Source organism: Calonectris borealis, unplaced genomic scaffold (genome assembly GCF_964195595.1).
Source record: "Calonectris borealis unplaced genomic scaffold, bCalBor7.hap1.2 HAP1_SCAFFOLD_40, whole genome shotgun sequence".
NCBI lineage: Eukaryota > Metazoa > Chordata > Aves > Procellariiformes > Procellariidae > Calonectris > Calonectris borealis.
The window spans coordinates 1,112,038-1,128,659 of record NW_027441454.1 but is presented as its reverse complement, the minus strand read 5'-3'; the positions used below and the strand labels follow the sequence as shown (position 1 = coordinate 1,128,659).

The following is a 16,622-nucleotide window of genomic DNA, read 5'->3' as shown; positions in this document are numbered from 1 at the left end:
AAACAACATACAATTCACAAGAATGTATATTCATATGTAATTACATAGCACTTCAGAGAATCCCTTTACAGATATAAAAGCAAAATTTTATATGTATCATCGCGCTTTTATCGTCTCAACACACTAACAGTATATTTCAAGAAATCTTCGGGTTTGAGAATCAAACACAAGCAGCAAAATCTTTTTCCTTTTTTTAAAACAGTTTGAATGCCAACAGCAAAATGGACTCAAAGGTCACGAAAGGAGAGTCTGCTAATGCACGAGGTTCTTTCCTGACCTTGCTTAAGCTGCTTTTGCTTCCGTTAGGCTACAAAACCCATAGATCTTTGGAGAAAAACAAACCACAGCAAAGTCTCCCCTGCCTAAACCAGACTCTAAAGTCTGACTAGCTTGCCCTGCAACCAAACAGGCACTTAGCTAAAGCACGAGAACTCTGCGCCATTGCTTTCATAGCTGTTAACTAAAAACCAGTCACCTGTGCTGCCAGTGCTCAAGCCTGACAGAACACAGAAGAGAGCCTGCCGCCTCTGCCTGTTTCTTGGAGCTTAATCCATCAACAACCACACTTTTCAGCTGCTCAGGGCTTTACGTTTGAATGGAAACAGAACTGGCAGTGCTAGAATTTGGATCACAGACATTTGGGGGTTTTTTTGAGCTTGCTTTCACAAGTAGGGCAGAATTGGCTCAAACTCAAGTGGTATCTCCCCTCTTAAGCTAATCATCTAGTTTGAATTAACCAAAGGGACGTGAATTCGTTCGATTCCCTTTTTGCAGAGCAGAGAGGCCCAAACAAAATTGCTTACGAAGACAGCCTTGAAAAGCCTTTCAGGAACAGCGTGTGCCTGAAGCTCTCCATGCTTTGCCTTGGCTTACACCCTGTTAGTCTTCTGAAGAGGAGGAAAGCCTTCTGACCTTTTACATACGGCCCAAACAAAAAAACCAACTACCTGAGACACTTGGACTGAGTAAGCTTAAAATGCAAAGATCTCTCCAGGAGAGTGCTTTTTCTATTGTACTTACACAAGCTGGATAGGACTGAATATTTTAAAGCACTATCAGCAGGCATCCCCTGTAATCTGCCTACAGTTTTAAATATTCAAAGCCCTTACCTTTGCAGAGCGAATCAGAACAATGGTCTGAAAACCAAAGATGCTGATACCTCCTCAAGCCCTGTCAGGGTGGTTTTGCTCAGTGATCACACACAAAATAGGAATATTTCAGCATTTATGCTCCATTTTTCAGTATATTATTCCTACGGGCAGGAATCTTTCTTAGACCAAAACATACCTACCAGAAGATATTATTTCAACCATGAAATGAAAATTTTACTTCGATTTCCAGATGACAGAATGCTTCTTCAGAAAACTGAGAAATCATTTTGCTGAAACTCACTCCTGCTCTTCCCCCCTAGGAACAGCGAGCTTCCTCTGGACTTCAGAGCAGTTTCAAACTGTAGGAGAAAGGACTACCAATGATGAGAACAGAAGCTTTTACAGAAGTCATATCCTGAAACCGACCCCTAGAGCTCTTCTCAAAAGGGAAATCTCACCACTGCACCGCCACCTGCCAAGAAAGCCTCACTGGGACTTTTTGATGGAGAAGGAGCTCACCCAGTGCTGAGGCCCAGACAAACAACGGGGAGATCCCGCCAGCTGCAGCTCTAGAAGCCCACAGCAGCTGTTCCTACCTGCTGAACGGAGTCACACAGAGTATTCCTTCTGGTCCAGATCACAAACCACTGGATTGAGGCCAGTTCAGAGTCCCACTGTTGGGTGTTTTTTTTTTTTTTGTATTTTGCCTGATAAGTAGAAGAGCGCATTCTCCAGGTGTTTGGGGTCAGAATGTTACAGGGCAGGAAAGAGTACTCAAGGAACCGGAGGTCTGGAGTTCGCGGTTCTTCCACAATATTGCGAATTTATTATAAAAGAGAGGTCAAGAAATTCAGATCAAATTAAAAGGAGGCAAGTTTAAATGCATCATTCTTGATTATAGGCTTTTTGAAGGGAATTCTGCCTTTGTAGAACATGCCTCTATAGCAAGCATGGGAGAGGACACATTCCCCCTCCCCCACCTTTTAAAATAGGTCCCATTTTGCCTTCCCAGCATCTTAGAAAGAGTCCACCATATAATTTTTTTCCACTGATATTCAAAATCCTGTTTACTTTTAGCTTATATTAGCATTGCTTCTATTACCAGATTTCCATTATGAAAAGTAACAGTTTCTGAACTGTAAAAGGTTAAAGTACTCGAAAAAATCTGAACAAGTAGGCCATCTTCACTCAAGGTTCACTTTGTTCTTTCCGAGATCTTTTCAACATTTAGTCAGGACTCCCGCACAGACCAAGTTATAAAAAACCAATACTTTATGTCCACATGTAAGAATTCCAAACACCCCATTTAGGCAGAATATCCGGGTCTAGTTTTTTCCTTTATCTTCTGAAGGTGAGTTTAAGCATCTACATCTGATTAATAAAAAATGAAATTCACGGTTATGCATATAAACCAAAAATACGGCGTACATATATATTACACTGAAATGTGTTCTCTAGCTTTGCTCTGTAAACCACTGGGGGATTTTTGCCTTTTCACATGGAAAACCACCCTTACGAAAGCTTCAGTAAGCACCTGTGTCACTAATATACCAAGTTCAAAACTTTATACTCATTTTACAAAGGTCAAAGTGCAACACAACCTACCTAGAGGAGGATCTTGTCACTGTTAAACAAGAGTGATGCTCTTTAAAGTATGAAAGATACTCCTTCTCTAACTTCACCGTTAGGCAACACCACATTTCACAGAACCCAGTGAAGCAGATGCTTTTTATTCACTGGATTCCGATTACATATGAAAACAAAGCAACACACTTTGTAAAACTGGTATTATGTGTATTAGAGTAACACTTTATGGGGTAACATATTTATGAGCATAAATTTTTCTTCTAAAACTTTCCTTTCTGTTCCTCACCTGCTATAACAGGTGGAGCGTGGAGCACTTTGTCCCCTGGCTCAAGAACCCCTCAGGGTTCTGGCTCACTTGGTGGGCACGTTGTTGCCGTCAGATGCCCTGCGCTTGCTGCTGCCCGCTTGCTGCCTGCTGCTGCCTGCTGCCGCACCGTCCCCATCCGGCTTCCCCGCCCGCAGGGTTTTTGAGTGTTTTACCACCCGGCGCACCACCATCTTCTTCCTCTTCTTGGGTGGCGTGTTGTCCCACGGGGAGGTCTCTTGTGTCCTGGGGGTGCCGGCTGGCGCGGGGCGCTTGGCCTGCTGGCCACCCGCCTCACCCGATCTGGGCACCACCCGGCGGGAGACGATGCCCAGCGACAGCGGCAAGCGGGTCAAAACCACCCGGGGCTGCCTCCGCAGCGCCTCCTCCGCCAGTTGGGCCATGCGGGGCGGATGGCGCTGGGGGGCAGCCACGGGGCTCAGCAGAGGACACTTCAGGGGATTCTCCGGAGGACTCTCTGGGCGACCCTTCAAGGGACTCTCCACGGGACTCTCCACAGAAGTCTCCACGGGACTCACCGTCAGCCCCGTGGGGAGGACCGCTGCCACCCCGCCCTGCTTCCCCTTGGTGTCCAGCAAGGGGGAAGTCACCACCCCCGAGAAGGGGTCGGCGTCCCCCAGCATCGTTGCTGCCACTCAGCCCACGGGGCATTCGCCCTCCGCCCCGTGCTCTGAGAAGTCGGGGGGCTGGTTGGGGAAGGCGGTGCTGGTGAGACTGTCGGAGATGTCGAGGACATCAGGGATGGTGTCCTCGCTGTCCCCCAGCCCCGCCACTGACGCTGGCTCCTTGGGGCAGCTGCCCTCTGCCACGCACTTGGAGAGCTCGTTGAGGAGGGCGGTCAAGGTGCAGCTCTTGGGCTCATCAGGGGTGGTGTCCTCGCTGTCCCCCAGCCCTGCGGCTGCCGCTGGCTCCTTGGGGCAGCTGCCCTCCACCACGTACTCTGAGAGGTCGGGGAACTTGTTGAGGAGGGCGATCAAGCAGGGGCTAATGGGAACTTCGGGGACATCAGGGACGGTGTCCTTGCCGTCCATGGTGTCGAGCCAGGTGAGCGTGTCGGTGATGTCCACGGTGAACGACTGCTCGTCCTGAAACTGCAGGTTGTCCCCTGCCAGCTCAGGAAAGGCCTCAGCAAAGGCATCTGGCCCCAGGTCGGGCAGGTCCAGGGGCTTCTCTGGGGCCTCCAGGATCGTCACCCCTGCTGAAAAAACAATCAAAGCCAGCCCAACCCCGGGGCAACGCAAGCTTTCCTGGGCACGGGATGCCCGCCTGCGGCCTCTGCCATCCCCCAAACCTCACCTTTAGGCTTTGTCTTGGTTCTGCTGGGTGGCAGAGCCGGGGCGGGCCAGTGGGGGCTGGCAGCAGGGACGTTGTCCTCGATGACCACCACGTCATTGTCAGAGGCCTCCAACGGCTGCTTGGTGCTGCCGGGCAGGGTGTGGACCACAGGGAGGCCCTGCACCCAATGCTGAGCTATCAGCTGGCGGGGCACCAGCGTCCCCGTCACCACCTGCTGTCCCCAGCCATAGGCAGGGGGACAGGGAGCAGCCACGGGGGTAAGCGGCACCACGCCGGGGAGCTGCACCACCTGCCCCGGGGCCCCCTGGGGCCCTGGCACCCCCTGCAAGGCGGTGTCCTGGGCCAGCTGGGAGGTGACGATGTGGAGCTGGGCAGGCTCACAGGACACCGGCAGCCCCGGGACAGGGGGCAGCATGCCGGCAGTGACCCGTGGCGGCATGGCTGAGGTGGTGAAGCTCACGCCGGGCACCTCTGACGCCATCGGGAGCCGGAGAGGGAACCTCTCTGTTAGGGGAAGCGAAGAGAGGTGATGGGGTGAGATATTGGCGGGCAGCGCGGGTTGGGGGGTTACCCGGGGGGCAGGAGCACCAGGAGGAGCGGGAGCCTGCTGCTGTACCTGCCGTGGCGGTCGGTCAGAGTGGGGTTTGTTTGGGGCAATCAGCATTCCGGGGGTCCGTCCCCATGGCGATCATTATGACAGAGCCTGCTTCAGCCAGCCTTGCGATGGTTTCATTTTTCATAGCACAGCAACTTCCCATCTCAGTGGTTTCCCATCCTGCTGCTGATGTCCTGTCCTCAATGCTGATTTCGCATCCCCACCATGGTTTCCTATTTCAACGATGTCTTTTTTTGGGAGGTGATTTTTGTGTCCAAGGAGAAGGCATGGGGCCAGCACCACTGGTCCTGCGTTGCTGACATGTGTGCGCTGCCCCATCTTCCACGATGGCGGAGATGGGAGGGGGGCTTGGGGCACTTTTGGGTTGTTTTTGTCCTCCCCCCTCTCTGGTCTGGGCCAGAGGTCAGTCTTGGTCTTGCTGTCGGGGAAGCGAAGCTCTGTGACGTTCGTGTGGCCCGTGGGACTCTAATGGTATCTTTCTTAGCAGATCAGTCAGCCCCGATATTAAGAAACACTTTTCTAAGTATGTGCCAGGATGGCAGGCAAAGGACTGGATGAAATAGTCAGCATTGCTACATCCGTGTTTAATAGAAAAGATGAAAGACAGCTCAAGCAAAAGGATAAAAAAAAAAAAAATAGGAAAAGAACAGGAACAGCGAGCTAGTCTATTGGCAGCAGGGTTGAAGAATAATCCTAGATTAAGGGGACAAGGAGATGGAGATTTCCAAGGTAGGGGCAGAGGAGAAAGTTCTAGAAGCAGTGGATCTCAAGGAAGAGGAGGCTGTTGTAAACTGTTGTAATTATTGTGGACAACAAGGGCGTTGGAAGTGGGAGTGCCCAGTATGAGAAAACAAAACGAAACAAAACAACAACCACCAACAAAAACCAGCCTCCGAAAAGGACCTCTCAATCCGATGCTGCAATCTTTCCCTGCTCTATGCAGCAGGGGCAGCTAGATTTCACCCCCGATTGGCAGTTAGCAGGGACCTATGGTGCAGTCACTGTAGGAGCCTCTGAATATGAAATACTTTCCCTTCTGATGAGAATCCGGTCTTAAACCTTTCTATTGATGAACATCATCACCCCTGTCTAGTAGATACAGGGGCAACTTTTCCTCCCTTAAATCCGTATACCTATTCATCCAGCCGTTTGCATTTACCTGGGGAAAGATAGAGCTCACACGGACAAGGCTCCCTCAGGGCTTTGCTGGGCTGTCCACTACTTTTTCTAAGGATTTTAGTAAAAGACTTGCAGGATGCTGTGTTTAAAAATGTACATTTTGGTACAATCTGTTGACGATTTATTAGTAGCCAAGGAATCTTACACAGCTGACAGCCGTACCTTGCTGTTTGCCTTTGCTGAGAAGGGCCATCGGGCTTCTCCACCTAAGTGACGATGTTTGTAAGAGAAGTGTAAAATGCCTGGGTTACATTCTCCAACAAGGGGAGTGTCGTTTATCCAAGGACTGTATTAAGGCCATTCAAAATCTTCCCCGACCAGTTACTAAAAGCAAATGCGAGCCTTTTCAGGTGCTGTAGGATTCTGCCGCCCCTCGATAGCTGCTTCTGGGGAAATGGCCAAACCCCCGAGACAGACCGCTGCTCAAGATGCTGGAGCACCCCTTCCCCGGACAACAGACAAGGTAAAGCCATTTGAGATTTTTGAAGCAAGCGGAGTGACTGCACTGCTCTGGGATTGCCAGACTACCTGGTTTGTACATGAAGAAATTTAACCATCCTGTCCAAACCCAGTAGAGTCTGGTAGCTCAAGGATCCTTTGCTTGTGTCCCTAGGACAGCTGCTGCAGCTCTCCTAGTTGGACGGAGTGAAAACGTGGTGCTTGGATCCCCGCTAGCAGTACCAGTACCAGATGAAATTGAAATGCTGCTGTTGCAGCACCTTACCCAGGCACTGTCACCACGGCGAGTACACCGCTGTGATGAGAGAAGGGATTAAGGAATTTTAGTAGTTGAATGATTAATAGGAGTTAGAAGATTGAATCAGTAGGTAGGGGCTTGATACTTTGCTCCTCACAAGGCCGGCTCAGCCTGATAAGGCCGACTTAGCTATGGCGTAAATTAACTGAGGCGCCTCACAAGGACAGCTCCTGATAAAGACTAAAAACTTGTCTCAAGAAGCCAGCTAAAACTGACCCTGCGCTATGGACAAAAGTAAGAAGGCAACTGAGCCTGCGCAAGAACAAAAGGTCACTAGCGGTGACGAAGAGGAACTATCAGCCTTCATCCCCACGACCCCCGACGACCCCCACTAGGAGGCAATGTGCAAGCGCAGATGGGAGGGGTCTATGGAAATGACTTCTTGGAACTCGTTTTAATACAAAGCGGGGACAGGTCATGCATATGTATAGGCGTATTACAAAACTCTATGAATATGTAATATTTTACTGTATATATTTATGGTGAGTGCCGCATTGAGGCGCGCACGACTTTGGTGGGACTACCCCCCGTGCCGCCCAGCGCTGAATAAACATACCTACTTTACAATCTCATAGATTGTGGAGTCCGGTTTCCGCAAGTCAGCTTTGGCGAGCCAGGCAGGAGACTCTCTGCTTCACCGCGGGATCGGCTGGGGAGCGGACGCCCCTGGGCGCGCCCCGAGCATTTCCTCGGAGGGGACTCCGCTGCCAGCCGCTCACCGTGGGAGTAGACAAGAACCTCCTGAATCCGCGGAAAGGAAAGGTATGTTTTAGGAGAGGGGTCTGTAAGTCGTACGCATGGCTGGGGCTGCTGGTAAATCGCACAGAGACGTCTGGCGTGCAGCATAGTCCCCGTATGGTAGGAGGGTACCCTCACGGTAATAGGGGGATCCGCTGACCGATAGAGCGGCCGCTAGCGATCTTGGGAGTAGATCGAGTGGATCCGAGGTTTCTGCTGTATCCCAGTGTTGGGAGCCAGGACGGACCTGCTCATGACTGGTATATAAGAAGCAGGAGAAGGGTAAGCGGACCTCCTTGCAATTGCGATTGGGTCATCTTTACGGTTGCAGCTGCTGGGTGGGAGTACAACTAGTCTGAGGAGTTGTACGTGGCATGGCCATAAATATTATCATCTGTTGCAACAACTTATTGTGTGACTGAGTGTCTGTGTTGTATGAGTGAGACGCAGCACAGCTGCGAAGCGAGTGCGGAGTTCTGATCCACGGTTCTGTAATCTCTGCAGGGAGAGCGGCCGGAGACGAACGAAGTGAATGATAGCATAGAGCCTTCGTCTTTCGTGTACGAAAACATTGTAGAATTTTGTGGAAAAGCAGTATTGTATATCTAGAGGGTTCTATGATAAGAAAACCTCCGATAAAATCACTGAGACAGTGCGGGAAGGAAAACCAGTCCCGGCATCTTATTAAAGGTTAAAAGAAAAGATCAATAAAGGGAAGACTCGGACGAAACTTCCACCCCCCCGGACAGCCCTGTATCGTCCCGCACCAGAAAGAAAACTGCCCCAGTAGCCTTACAGGCACCTCTTCGAGAGGCGGTGGCGCCTGATGGCGGGACGATGCTAATCAAGGTACCTTTTTCCACTGCTGATTTAGGGGAATGGAAAAGGAATTGCAAAGGATTATAGGAGCGATCTGATCAGTGTAACTAAACATTTCCAGTTTATTGTGAAACAACATAACCCTGATTGGAAGGACATACAATTATTATTAGACTATATGGCTGAAACAGAAAAGCAATTGATTTTAAAAACAGCAGGGAGTTTGGCTGATGAATACTATAGGACTACAGGAGGGGATGTTAAGGAATATTTCCCTCTACAAGATCCAAAATGGGATGCGAACAGATCTGAAGAAATGGTAAAACTACAGGGGTATCAGGAGTGGATTTCGAGAGGAATGGAAAAGGCTATACCCAAAACCATAAACTGGTCAGCCCTATATGCAATTAAGCAAGGTCCCTCCGAGTCCCCATCTGAATTCCTGGATCGACTGAGGGATGCAACGCGCCGTAACACACCGCTGGATCCTGGATCCGAGGTAGGAATACAACAACTAGTCTCTCTGGTTTTGGGTCAGTCCACAGGGGACATTAGGCGCAAGCTCCAGAAGCTACGCACTACAGAAAGTAGAAATTTGGAGGTGTTGCTAGATGAAGCACGGAGAGTATTTAGTAACAGAGAAGAAGCATACAAACAGGTACGAAGGAGAACAGTGGCAGTTGTAAGGAAAAAAGAGGAAAGGAGACAAAGGCAAGAACCGCTCGCTTAGAAAAAAATCAATATGTGCACGATGCAAAAAGTTTGGTCATTGGAAAGGAGAATGTCCGATGAATAGGGGAAGAGGACGAAGTTATCAGGCAAGGGAAGTGGTAGCTCATGTGAAAAAGGACTGACGGGAACCTGGGGAATCCACCCTAGCGGATCCACTGGTTATAATAAAGCTAGGGAAGGAACAACAAGAGGTAGAATTTTTAGTTGATACAGGGGCAACATACTCAGTTTTGAATCAAGCCTTGATGCCCCTGGAGAATGATTACATCATGGTAAAGGGGGCAACTGGCCAAAGTGAAAAGGTGTATTTTTATAAACCTTTAAAATATAAACTGGGAAAATAATGGGGAATTCACAGATTTCTATATATGCCCGACTCTCCAAAGGCCCTATTGGGAAGAGACTTGCTAGAACAATTAGGTGCAAAAATTATATTCGAAAAAGAAGAAATTTCTCTGAAAGTAAAAGATCAAGAATACATTCAAATCCTGAGTTTATTCTTAACCAGTCCTTCCATAAAAGGAGAAATTAGGGAGGAAGTCTTAAATCAGGTATACCCTGGGGTATGGGCTACCGATGTACCCGGAAGAGCAAAGAATGCATTACCTCTTGAAGTTAGACTTAAAAAGGGAAACCAACAACCAGTGAGGATTAAGCAATATCCCCTAAAGAGAGAAGATAGAGAAGGGATTTGGCCGATAATTGAAAAATTTTTACAATTCGGACTATTAAAAGAATGTGAGTTTAATTTTAACACACCCATATTACCAGTTCGTAAGCCTGACGGGTCGTACCGTGTGGTCCAGGATCTACGGGCCGTAAACAAGGTAACTGAGGATCTCTACCCCGTGGTGGCGAATCCATATACTCTGTTGACTACACTAACACCTGAATTAGCCTGGTTTACTGTTATAGACTTGAAAGATGCCTTCTTTTGCCTCCCTCTCCATGAAGCCAGCCAAAGATTGTTTGCATTTGAATGGGAAAACCCCAAAACCGGTCGCAAGACTCAACTCACCTGGACGGTGTTGCCACAGGGATTCAAAAATAGCCCTACCATTTTTGGCAATCAGCTTGCAAAGGACTTGGGATCATGGGAAATCCTGTCTGAAAAGGGAAAACTGCTACAATATGTGGACGATATCCTGATTGCCACCGAAACAGAGAACGATTGTATCACCTGGACGGTGAGTCTATTAAATTTCTTGGGGCTCCAAGGGTAGCGGGTGTCTAAGAAGAAAGCCCAAGTAATACAGCGCAAAGTGATTTATTTAGGCTATGAAATCAGTGCTGGGGAAAGAACTTTGGGACAAGCCCGCAAAGAGGCAATCTGCCAAACCCCGAGACCTCGAACAGTGAAAGAGTTACAGACTTTCTTGGGAATGACTGAGTGGTGTCGACTGTGGATTTATAATTATGGACTGCTTGTTAAACCATTATATGCCCTAATAACTACCAGCCAGGGACACTTTGAATGGAACAACCAGGCCGTACGAGCCTTTGAGAAACTAAAGAAAGCCTTGATGTCAGCTCCAGCCTTGGAGCTCCCAGATGTGAGTAAGCCATTTCTCCTCTTTTCCCATGAAAAACAAGGGGTTGCTCTGGGGATACTAGCACAGCATTTGGGTCCCGATCGACGAGCAGTTGCCTACTTTTCCAAACAGTTGGATACAACTGCGAAGGGCTGGCCTGGGTGCTTGCGGGCAGTCGCAGCTGTAATACTAAACATACAAGAAGCCCGAAAATTCACTCTGGGTCAGAAAATGACTGTGCTGGTGTCCCATACAGTATCTGCAGTACTGGAAGCGAAGGGCGGACATTGGCTTTCTCACCAAAGATTTCTAAGATATCAGGCTATATTGGTAGAACAGGATGATGTGGAAATAAAAGTCACTAACATTGCCAACCCAGCTTCCTTCCTAGAGGGAAACACAGAACCAGTGCATCATGACTGCTTAGAAACCATTGAAACAACATACGCAAGCCGACCAGATTTGAAAGACAGCCTTGTAGAAGACAGAGAGAACTGGTTCACAGAGGGAAGCAGCTATGTCCTGAGTGGTAAAAGATACGCGGGATACGTTATTACCACTCATCAGGAGATAATAGAATCAAGGCCTTTGCCCCTAAATACCTTGGCACAGAAAGTGGAGATAATCGCTCTAACCCGTGCCTTGGAATTGGCCCAAGGAAAAATTGTGAACATTTATACAGACTCAAGATATGCCTTCGGAGTTGTGCATGCACATGGAGCAATCTGGAAAGAGAGAGGGTTATTGAACTCTCAAGGGAAGAATATTAAACACGCAGAGGAAATTTTGAGACTGCTGGAGGCAGTACAACTCCCTGAGAAAGTGGCAATTATACACATCAAGGCACACCAGAAAGTGAGCTTGGAATTGGAAAGGGGAAATGAGCTGGCAAACAGAGAGGCAAAACAGGCAGCCAAGGCAAAGGTAAAAATAGAAGGGGCTTTAGTCCCTGACGGGCGAATCTCCCTAGAAGGTAAGCCAGAATATACAAAAGAAGATCAGAAGCTTATTGCAGATCTAGAAGGGTCATATAATAGAGAGGGGTGGGCTCTCACCCCACAAGGGAAACTAATCATTCCCTCCTATCTAACATGGTCTCTGATAAGGGAAGAACATAAGAAGAGGCATTGGCGGGCGGAGGCTCTATATAAACAACTAATCAAAGAAATCGTAGCTAGGAATCTATACACTACTGTAAGGCAAGTGACACAGCAGTGCCATCTCTCTCTCCAGACAAATCCCACGAATACCCCCAAACCAGAAATGGGCCAAATCGGAAAAGGCAACGAGCCTGGGCAACAATGGCAGATCCATTTTTCAGAACTCCCAAGGAAAGGGGGGTATCGATATTTATTGGTATTAACTGACACCTTTTCAGGTTGGCCAGAGGCATTCCCTACCAGGACAGCCAAGGCTCGGGAGGTAACTAAAATATTAATACAAGAAATAATACCACGTTTTGGGGTTCCAGCAACCATATCTTCTGACAGAGGACCACATTTCGTCTCCAAAGTAGTACAACAAATTAGCCGCCATTTGGGCATAGATTGGCAGCTTCATACCCCATATCGCCCTCAGTCGAGTGGCCAAGTAGGAAAAATGAACCACTTAATCAAACAGCAGATTGTGAAATTGGGACAGGAAACTAACTTGGCCTGGCCTCAGTCTCTTCCTTTGGCTCTTTTGCGCATACGAACTAGGCCAAGAGCAAAGGAAGGACTGAGCCCTTTTGAAATCTTGTATGGACGACCCTATAGAGTACAGAAAGGGATGTCCACACAAGTTGGGGATGAAATCATGACCTCCTACATGGTTGCATTGGGGAAACAACTCAGGAAGGTTGAGAAATATGTGGTTGGGACTCGAAGCAGGGGTTTGGATGGGCCTCTACATAATATACAATCTGGAGACTATGTGATGTAAAGTCTCTTGCAGAGAAAACTTTGGAGCCGCAGTGGGAAGGACCATTCCAAGTACTCCTCACCTCCTTCACAGCAATCAAAATCAAAGAACAGAATGCCTGGATCCATCATACCAGAGTGAAGAAGGCACACAAATCTCCATGGAAGGTCACGCAAGCCCAACCGGGAAAATTATTTTTTTCACGGTCATAATTATGATTTGGGGATGGGAAAGCACTTCTAGCCAGGATAATACTAAGCAGCTTTGGTCTCAGACTTATATCAAATATACCGGATCCATGGGGAAATTGTCTGATCTGAGAGGCTTAAACCTATCTACTGTGGTCATACACGGAAGCCAGGTATACTTGAGAGGGGAATGGGGTAACACTACAGAAATTCATCAGCTCCAGGGGACTGTAGGAGAAGAAATCGAAGTGGGATGCCGAATGACTAATGGGACGACTACCCATAAAAAGGCATCCCAGATTAGTAATCGGAACATCTGTCCCATAGGTGATACCACAGAAGTCTGCCCTAAAAACAAGGAGGACTGCATGACAAATACAGTCTGCCCTCCAAATAACATAACGGCCTGTACCGGAAGGGAATTAGAATGTTGGCATAACTTCACACTAATACGAACCACTGAGGTGGTTTGTCTCTGGGCCAGAGATAACATTGGACTCTCATTTAAATTTAGGATAAATGCTGTGGCAAGGCCTGTTGCACCGGTCACACCGGTCACACCGGTCACACCTCATGCACTCAAGCTCAAACCTAGAGTGTATGAAGTCGGGCCATATGTAATAAGGAATACAGGACAACAACAAATGCTATTTAACCCGGATTGGTCCCTTAAACAAGTTAAATAACAAATGCAGAACAATGTCTCAGAAATTCAACCGGCCTGTTCTCCTTTTTTGCAAACCTCTTACGAGGGGTGGACTACCTGGCTGCATAAAAGACGAATATCAAGAGACTTAACTGGTATTTTAGGTACAGGGTGAGGGGTCCTAAATAGCATTGACGCAGAGGTAATAATGAATGAATTGGCTGCCTCTACTACCGAGCCAACAAAATTACACCAGCCTTTACGATCTTCCCTATTGGCTCTGGGAACCCATCAGTGGCTACTGTCAAAAGTGTTACCTGATTGGGAAAGAATAAACAGAGGAGACCATGAGATAATCATGAACTCACTCGGTGGGCTCCAAAATAATGTTTCTCTAGCTCTCAGCTGTATTCAGGCACAATTGTGGATGCAATCAGTAACTGCTTCAGTCCTAAGAGAGGGTGAAGAGGGCATCTTCCCCACTGAAATTCGGAAAATAATTTGGGACAACGCAAATGACTTCGAAAACAAACTTCAGTCTTAATGGAACTTAGTGAATTTTACTTATGATCCTGCTACAAACACAGTTGAGGCTTTTGTATTAACTATTAGCAAAGCTACAGTATATATGATCCACCCTATTATAGCGTTAGGACTGAATCACAACAAGACTCTACTTTACCCTTTTGAACATACGGCAGGGGCTCGAAAAACAGGGAATGAGTGGCAAACTGTAAATTTAGAATCTTGCATTGTACGAGAACAACAAGGGTTCATTTGTGAGAATAATGCTATCGATACGCAAGATATTTGTCTTGACACTGATCAGAAAGTTTGTCATTTTGAAATTCACCCCAATGCTGACCTTAAAACCATATTAATATACACTGCAAAGGTTGCGTATGTTTGAGAACTACTTGTAGTTTTATATCTGTAGAGGACACGAAGGTAGACACTAAAAATCACTCAAATTTTTGCATTTGCAATTTTACTAAAATCATTGGATGTGACTTTAATTATATAGCTCCAGTCATATCCCATCAGGTTCTTAGATCTAATTATAGATGTATAGATTACTGTGCTCCCTCAGTAAGTTTGCAGACAACACCAAGCTGGGCGGGAGTGTTGATCTGCTGGAGGGTGGGAAGGCTCTGCAGAGGGACCTGGACAGGCTGGATCGATGGGACGAGGCCAACTGTATGAGGTTCAACAAGGCCAAGTGCCGGGTCTTGCACTTCGGCCACAACAACCCCAGGCAACGCTACAGGCTTGGGGAAGAGTGGCTGGAAAGCTGCCCAGAGGAAAAGGACCTGGGGGTGCTGATCGACAGCAGCTGAACATGAGCCGGCAGTGTGCTCAGGTGGCCAAGAAGGCCAACGGCATCCTGGCCTGTATCAGAACTGGTGTGGCCAGCAGGAGCAGGGAGGTGATCGTGCCCCTGTACTGGGCACTGGTGAGGCCGCACCTCGAATCCTGTGTTCAGTTTTGGGCCCACCACCACAAGAAGGACATGGAGGTGCTGGAGCGTGTCCAGAGGAGGGCAACAAAGCTGGTGAAGGGCCTGGAGCACAAGTCTGAGGAGGAGCGGCTGAGGGAACTGGGACTGTTTAACCTGGAGAAGAGGAGGCTGAGGGGAGACCTCATCGTGCTCTACAACTACCTGAAAGGAGGTTGTAGCGAGGTGGGTGTTGGTCTCTTCTGCCAAGTAACAAGTGACAGGAGAGAGGAAATGGCCTCAAGTGACGGCAAGGGAGGTTTAGATTGGACAATAGGACAAATTTTTTTACTGAAAGAGTGGTCAGGCCTTGGAACAGGCTGCCCAGGGAAGTGGTTGAGTCACCATCCCTGGAAGTATTTAAAAGACGTGTAGATGAGGCGCTTAGGGACATGGTGTAGTGGGTATGGTGGTGTTGCGCTGATGGTTGGACTCGATGACCTTAGATGTCTTTTCGAACCTTAATAATTCTATGATTCTATGATTCTATGATATAAACAAACCCCACAGGCCATGGAACAGAAAGGGACAGGACAATCCAAACACCGTGGCTCAGGGCCAAGACACGTACAGGGCACCAGCAAACCCCACAGGTCATGGTCTAAACAGGGACAGGACACCCAAAAACACGTGGGTCACAGCTAGAACACTGGCAGGACACTCCCAAACCGCACAGGTCATGGACCAGACAAAGAAAGGGCACCCCATACCCCACGGGTCAGAGCCACGACATGGGCTGGACAAGCCCAAACCCCACAGGTCATGGACCAGAGAGGGACAGGGAACCCAAAACCCTGTGGGTTAGGGCCAGGACATGGTCTGGACACCCCCAAACCAAACAGGTCATGGACCAGACAGGGACCCGGGATCCTCAACGCCGTGGCTCAGGGCTGGGACATGGGCAGGACATCCCCAAAACCCACAGGTCATGGACCAGACAGGGACAGGACACGCCAAACCCTGTGTGTAAGGGGCACGATGGGGACAGGACACTTCAACACACCACAGGTCATGAACCAGACAGGGACAGGGCATCCAAAACCCCGTGGCTGAGGGCCAAGACACGTGCAGGACACCCCAAAACCCCACAGGTCATGGTCTAGACAGGCACAGGACACCCCAAACAACATGGCTCAGCGCAAGGACACTGGCAGGACACACCCAAACCCCACAGGCCATGGACCAGACAAAGAAAGGGCAGCCCAAACCCCATGGGTCAGAGCCACGACATGGGCTGGACAAGCCCAAAACCCACAGCTCATGGACCAGACAGGGACAGGGAACCCAAAACCCCGTGGCTCAGGGCCAGGACATGGGCAGAACATCCCCATTCCTCAAAGGTCATGGACCAGACAGGGACCCGGAACCCCAAACCCCGTGGCTCAGGAGCAAGAGACGTGCAGGACACCCCAAACACCGTGACTCAGGCGCAAGACATGTGCATGACACCCCCAAACCTCACAGGTCATGGACCAGAAAGGGACAGGACACCCAAAACCCCATGGCTCAGCGCAAGGACACTGGCAGGATATCGCCAAACAGCAAAGGCCATGGACCAGAAAGGGACAGGAAACCCCAAACCCTGAGGCTCAGGGCCAAGACACGTGCAGGATACCTCCGAAACCCCACAGGTCATGGAACAGACAGGGACAGGACACCCCAACACACGTGAGTCGCACCTAGGACACTGGCAGGACAATCCCAAACCCCACAGGTCAT

The 16,622-nt window shown here is 48.7% G+C and overlaps 1 pseudogene; it reads right to left on the bottom strand.

Annotated features, from left to right (window-relative positions):
• The window catches only part of LOC142076284 (scavenger receptor cysteine-rich type 1 protein M130-like), a 40,968-nt pseudogene extending 37,342 nt beyond the window's left edge, over window positions 1–3,626 (bottom strand).
• Window positions 3,627–16,622: the final 12,996 nt, after the last annotated feature.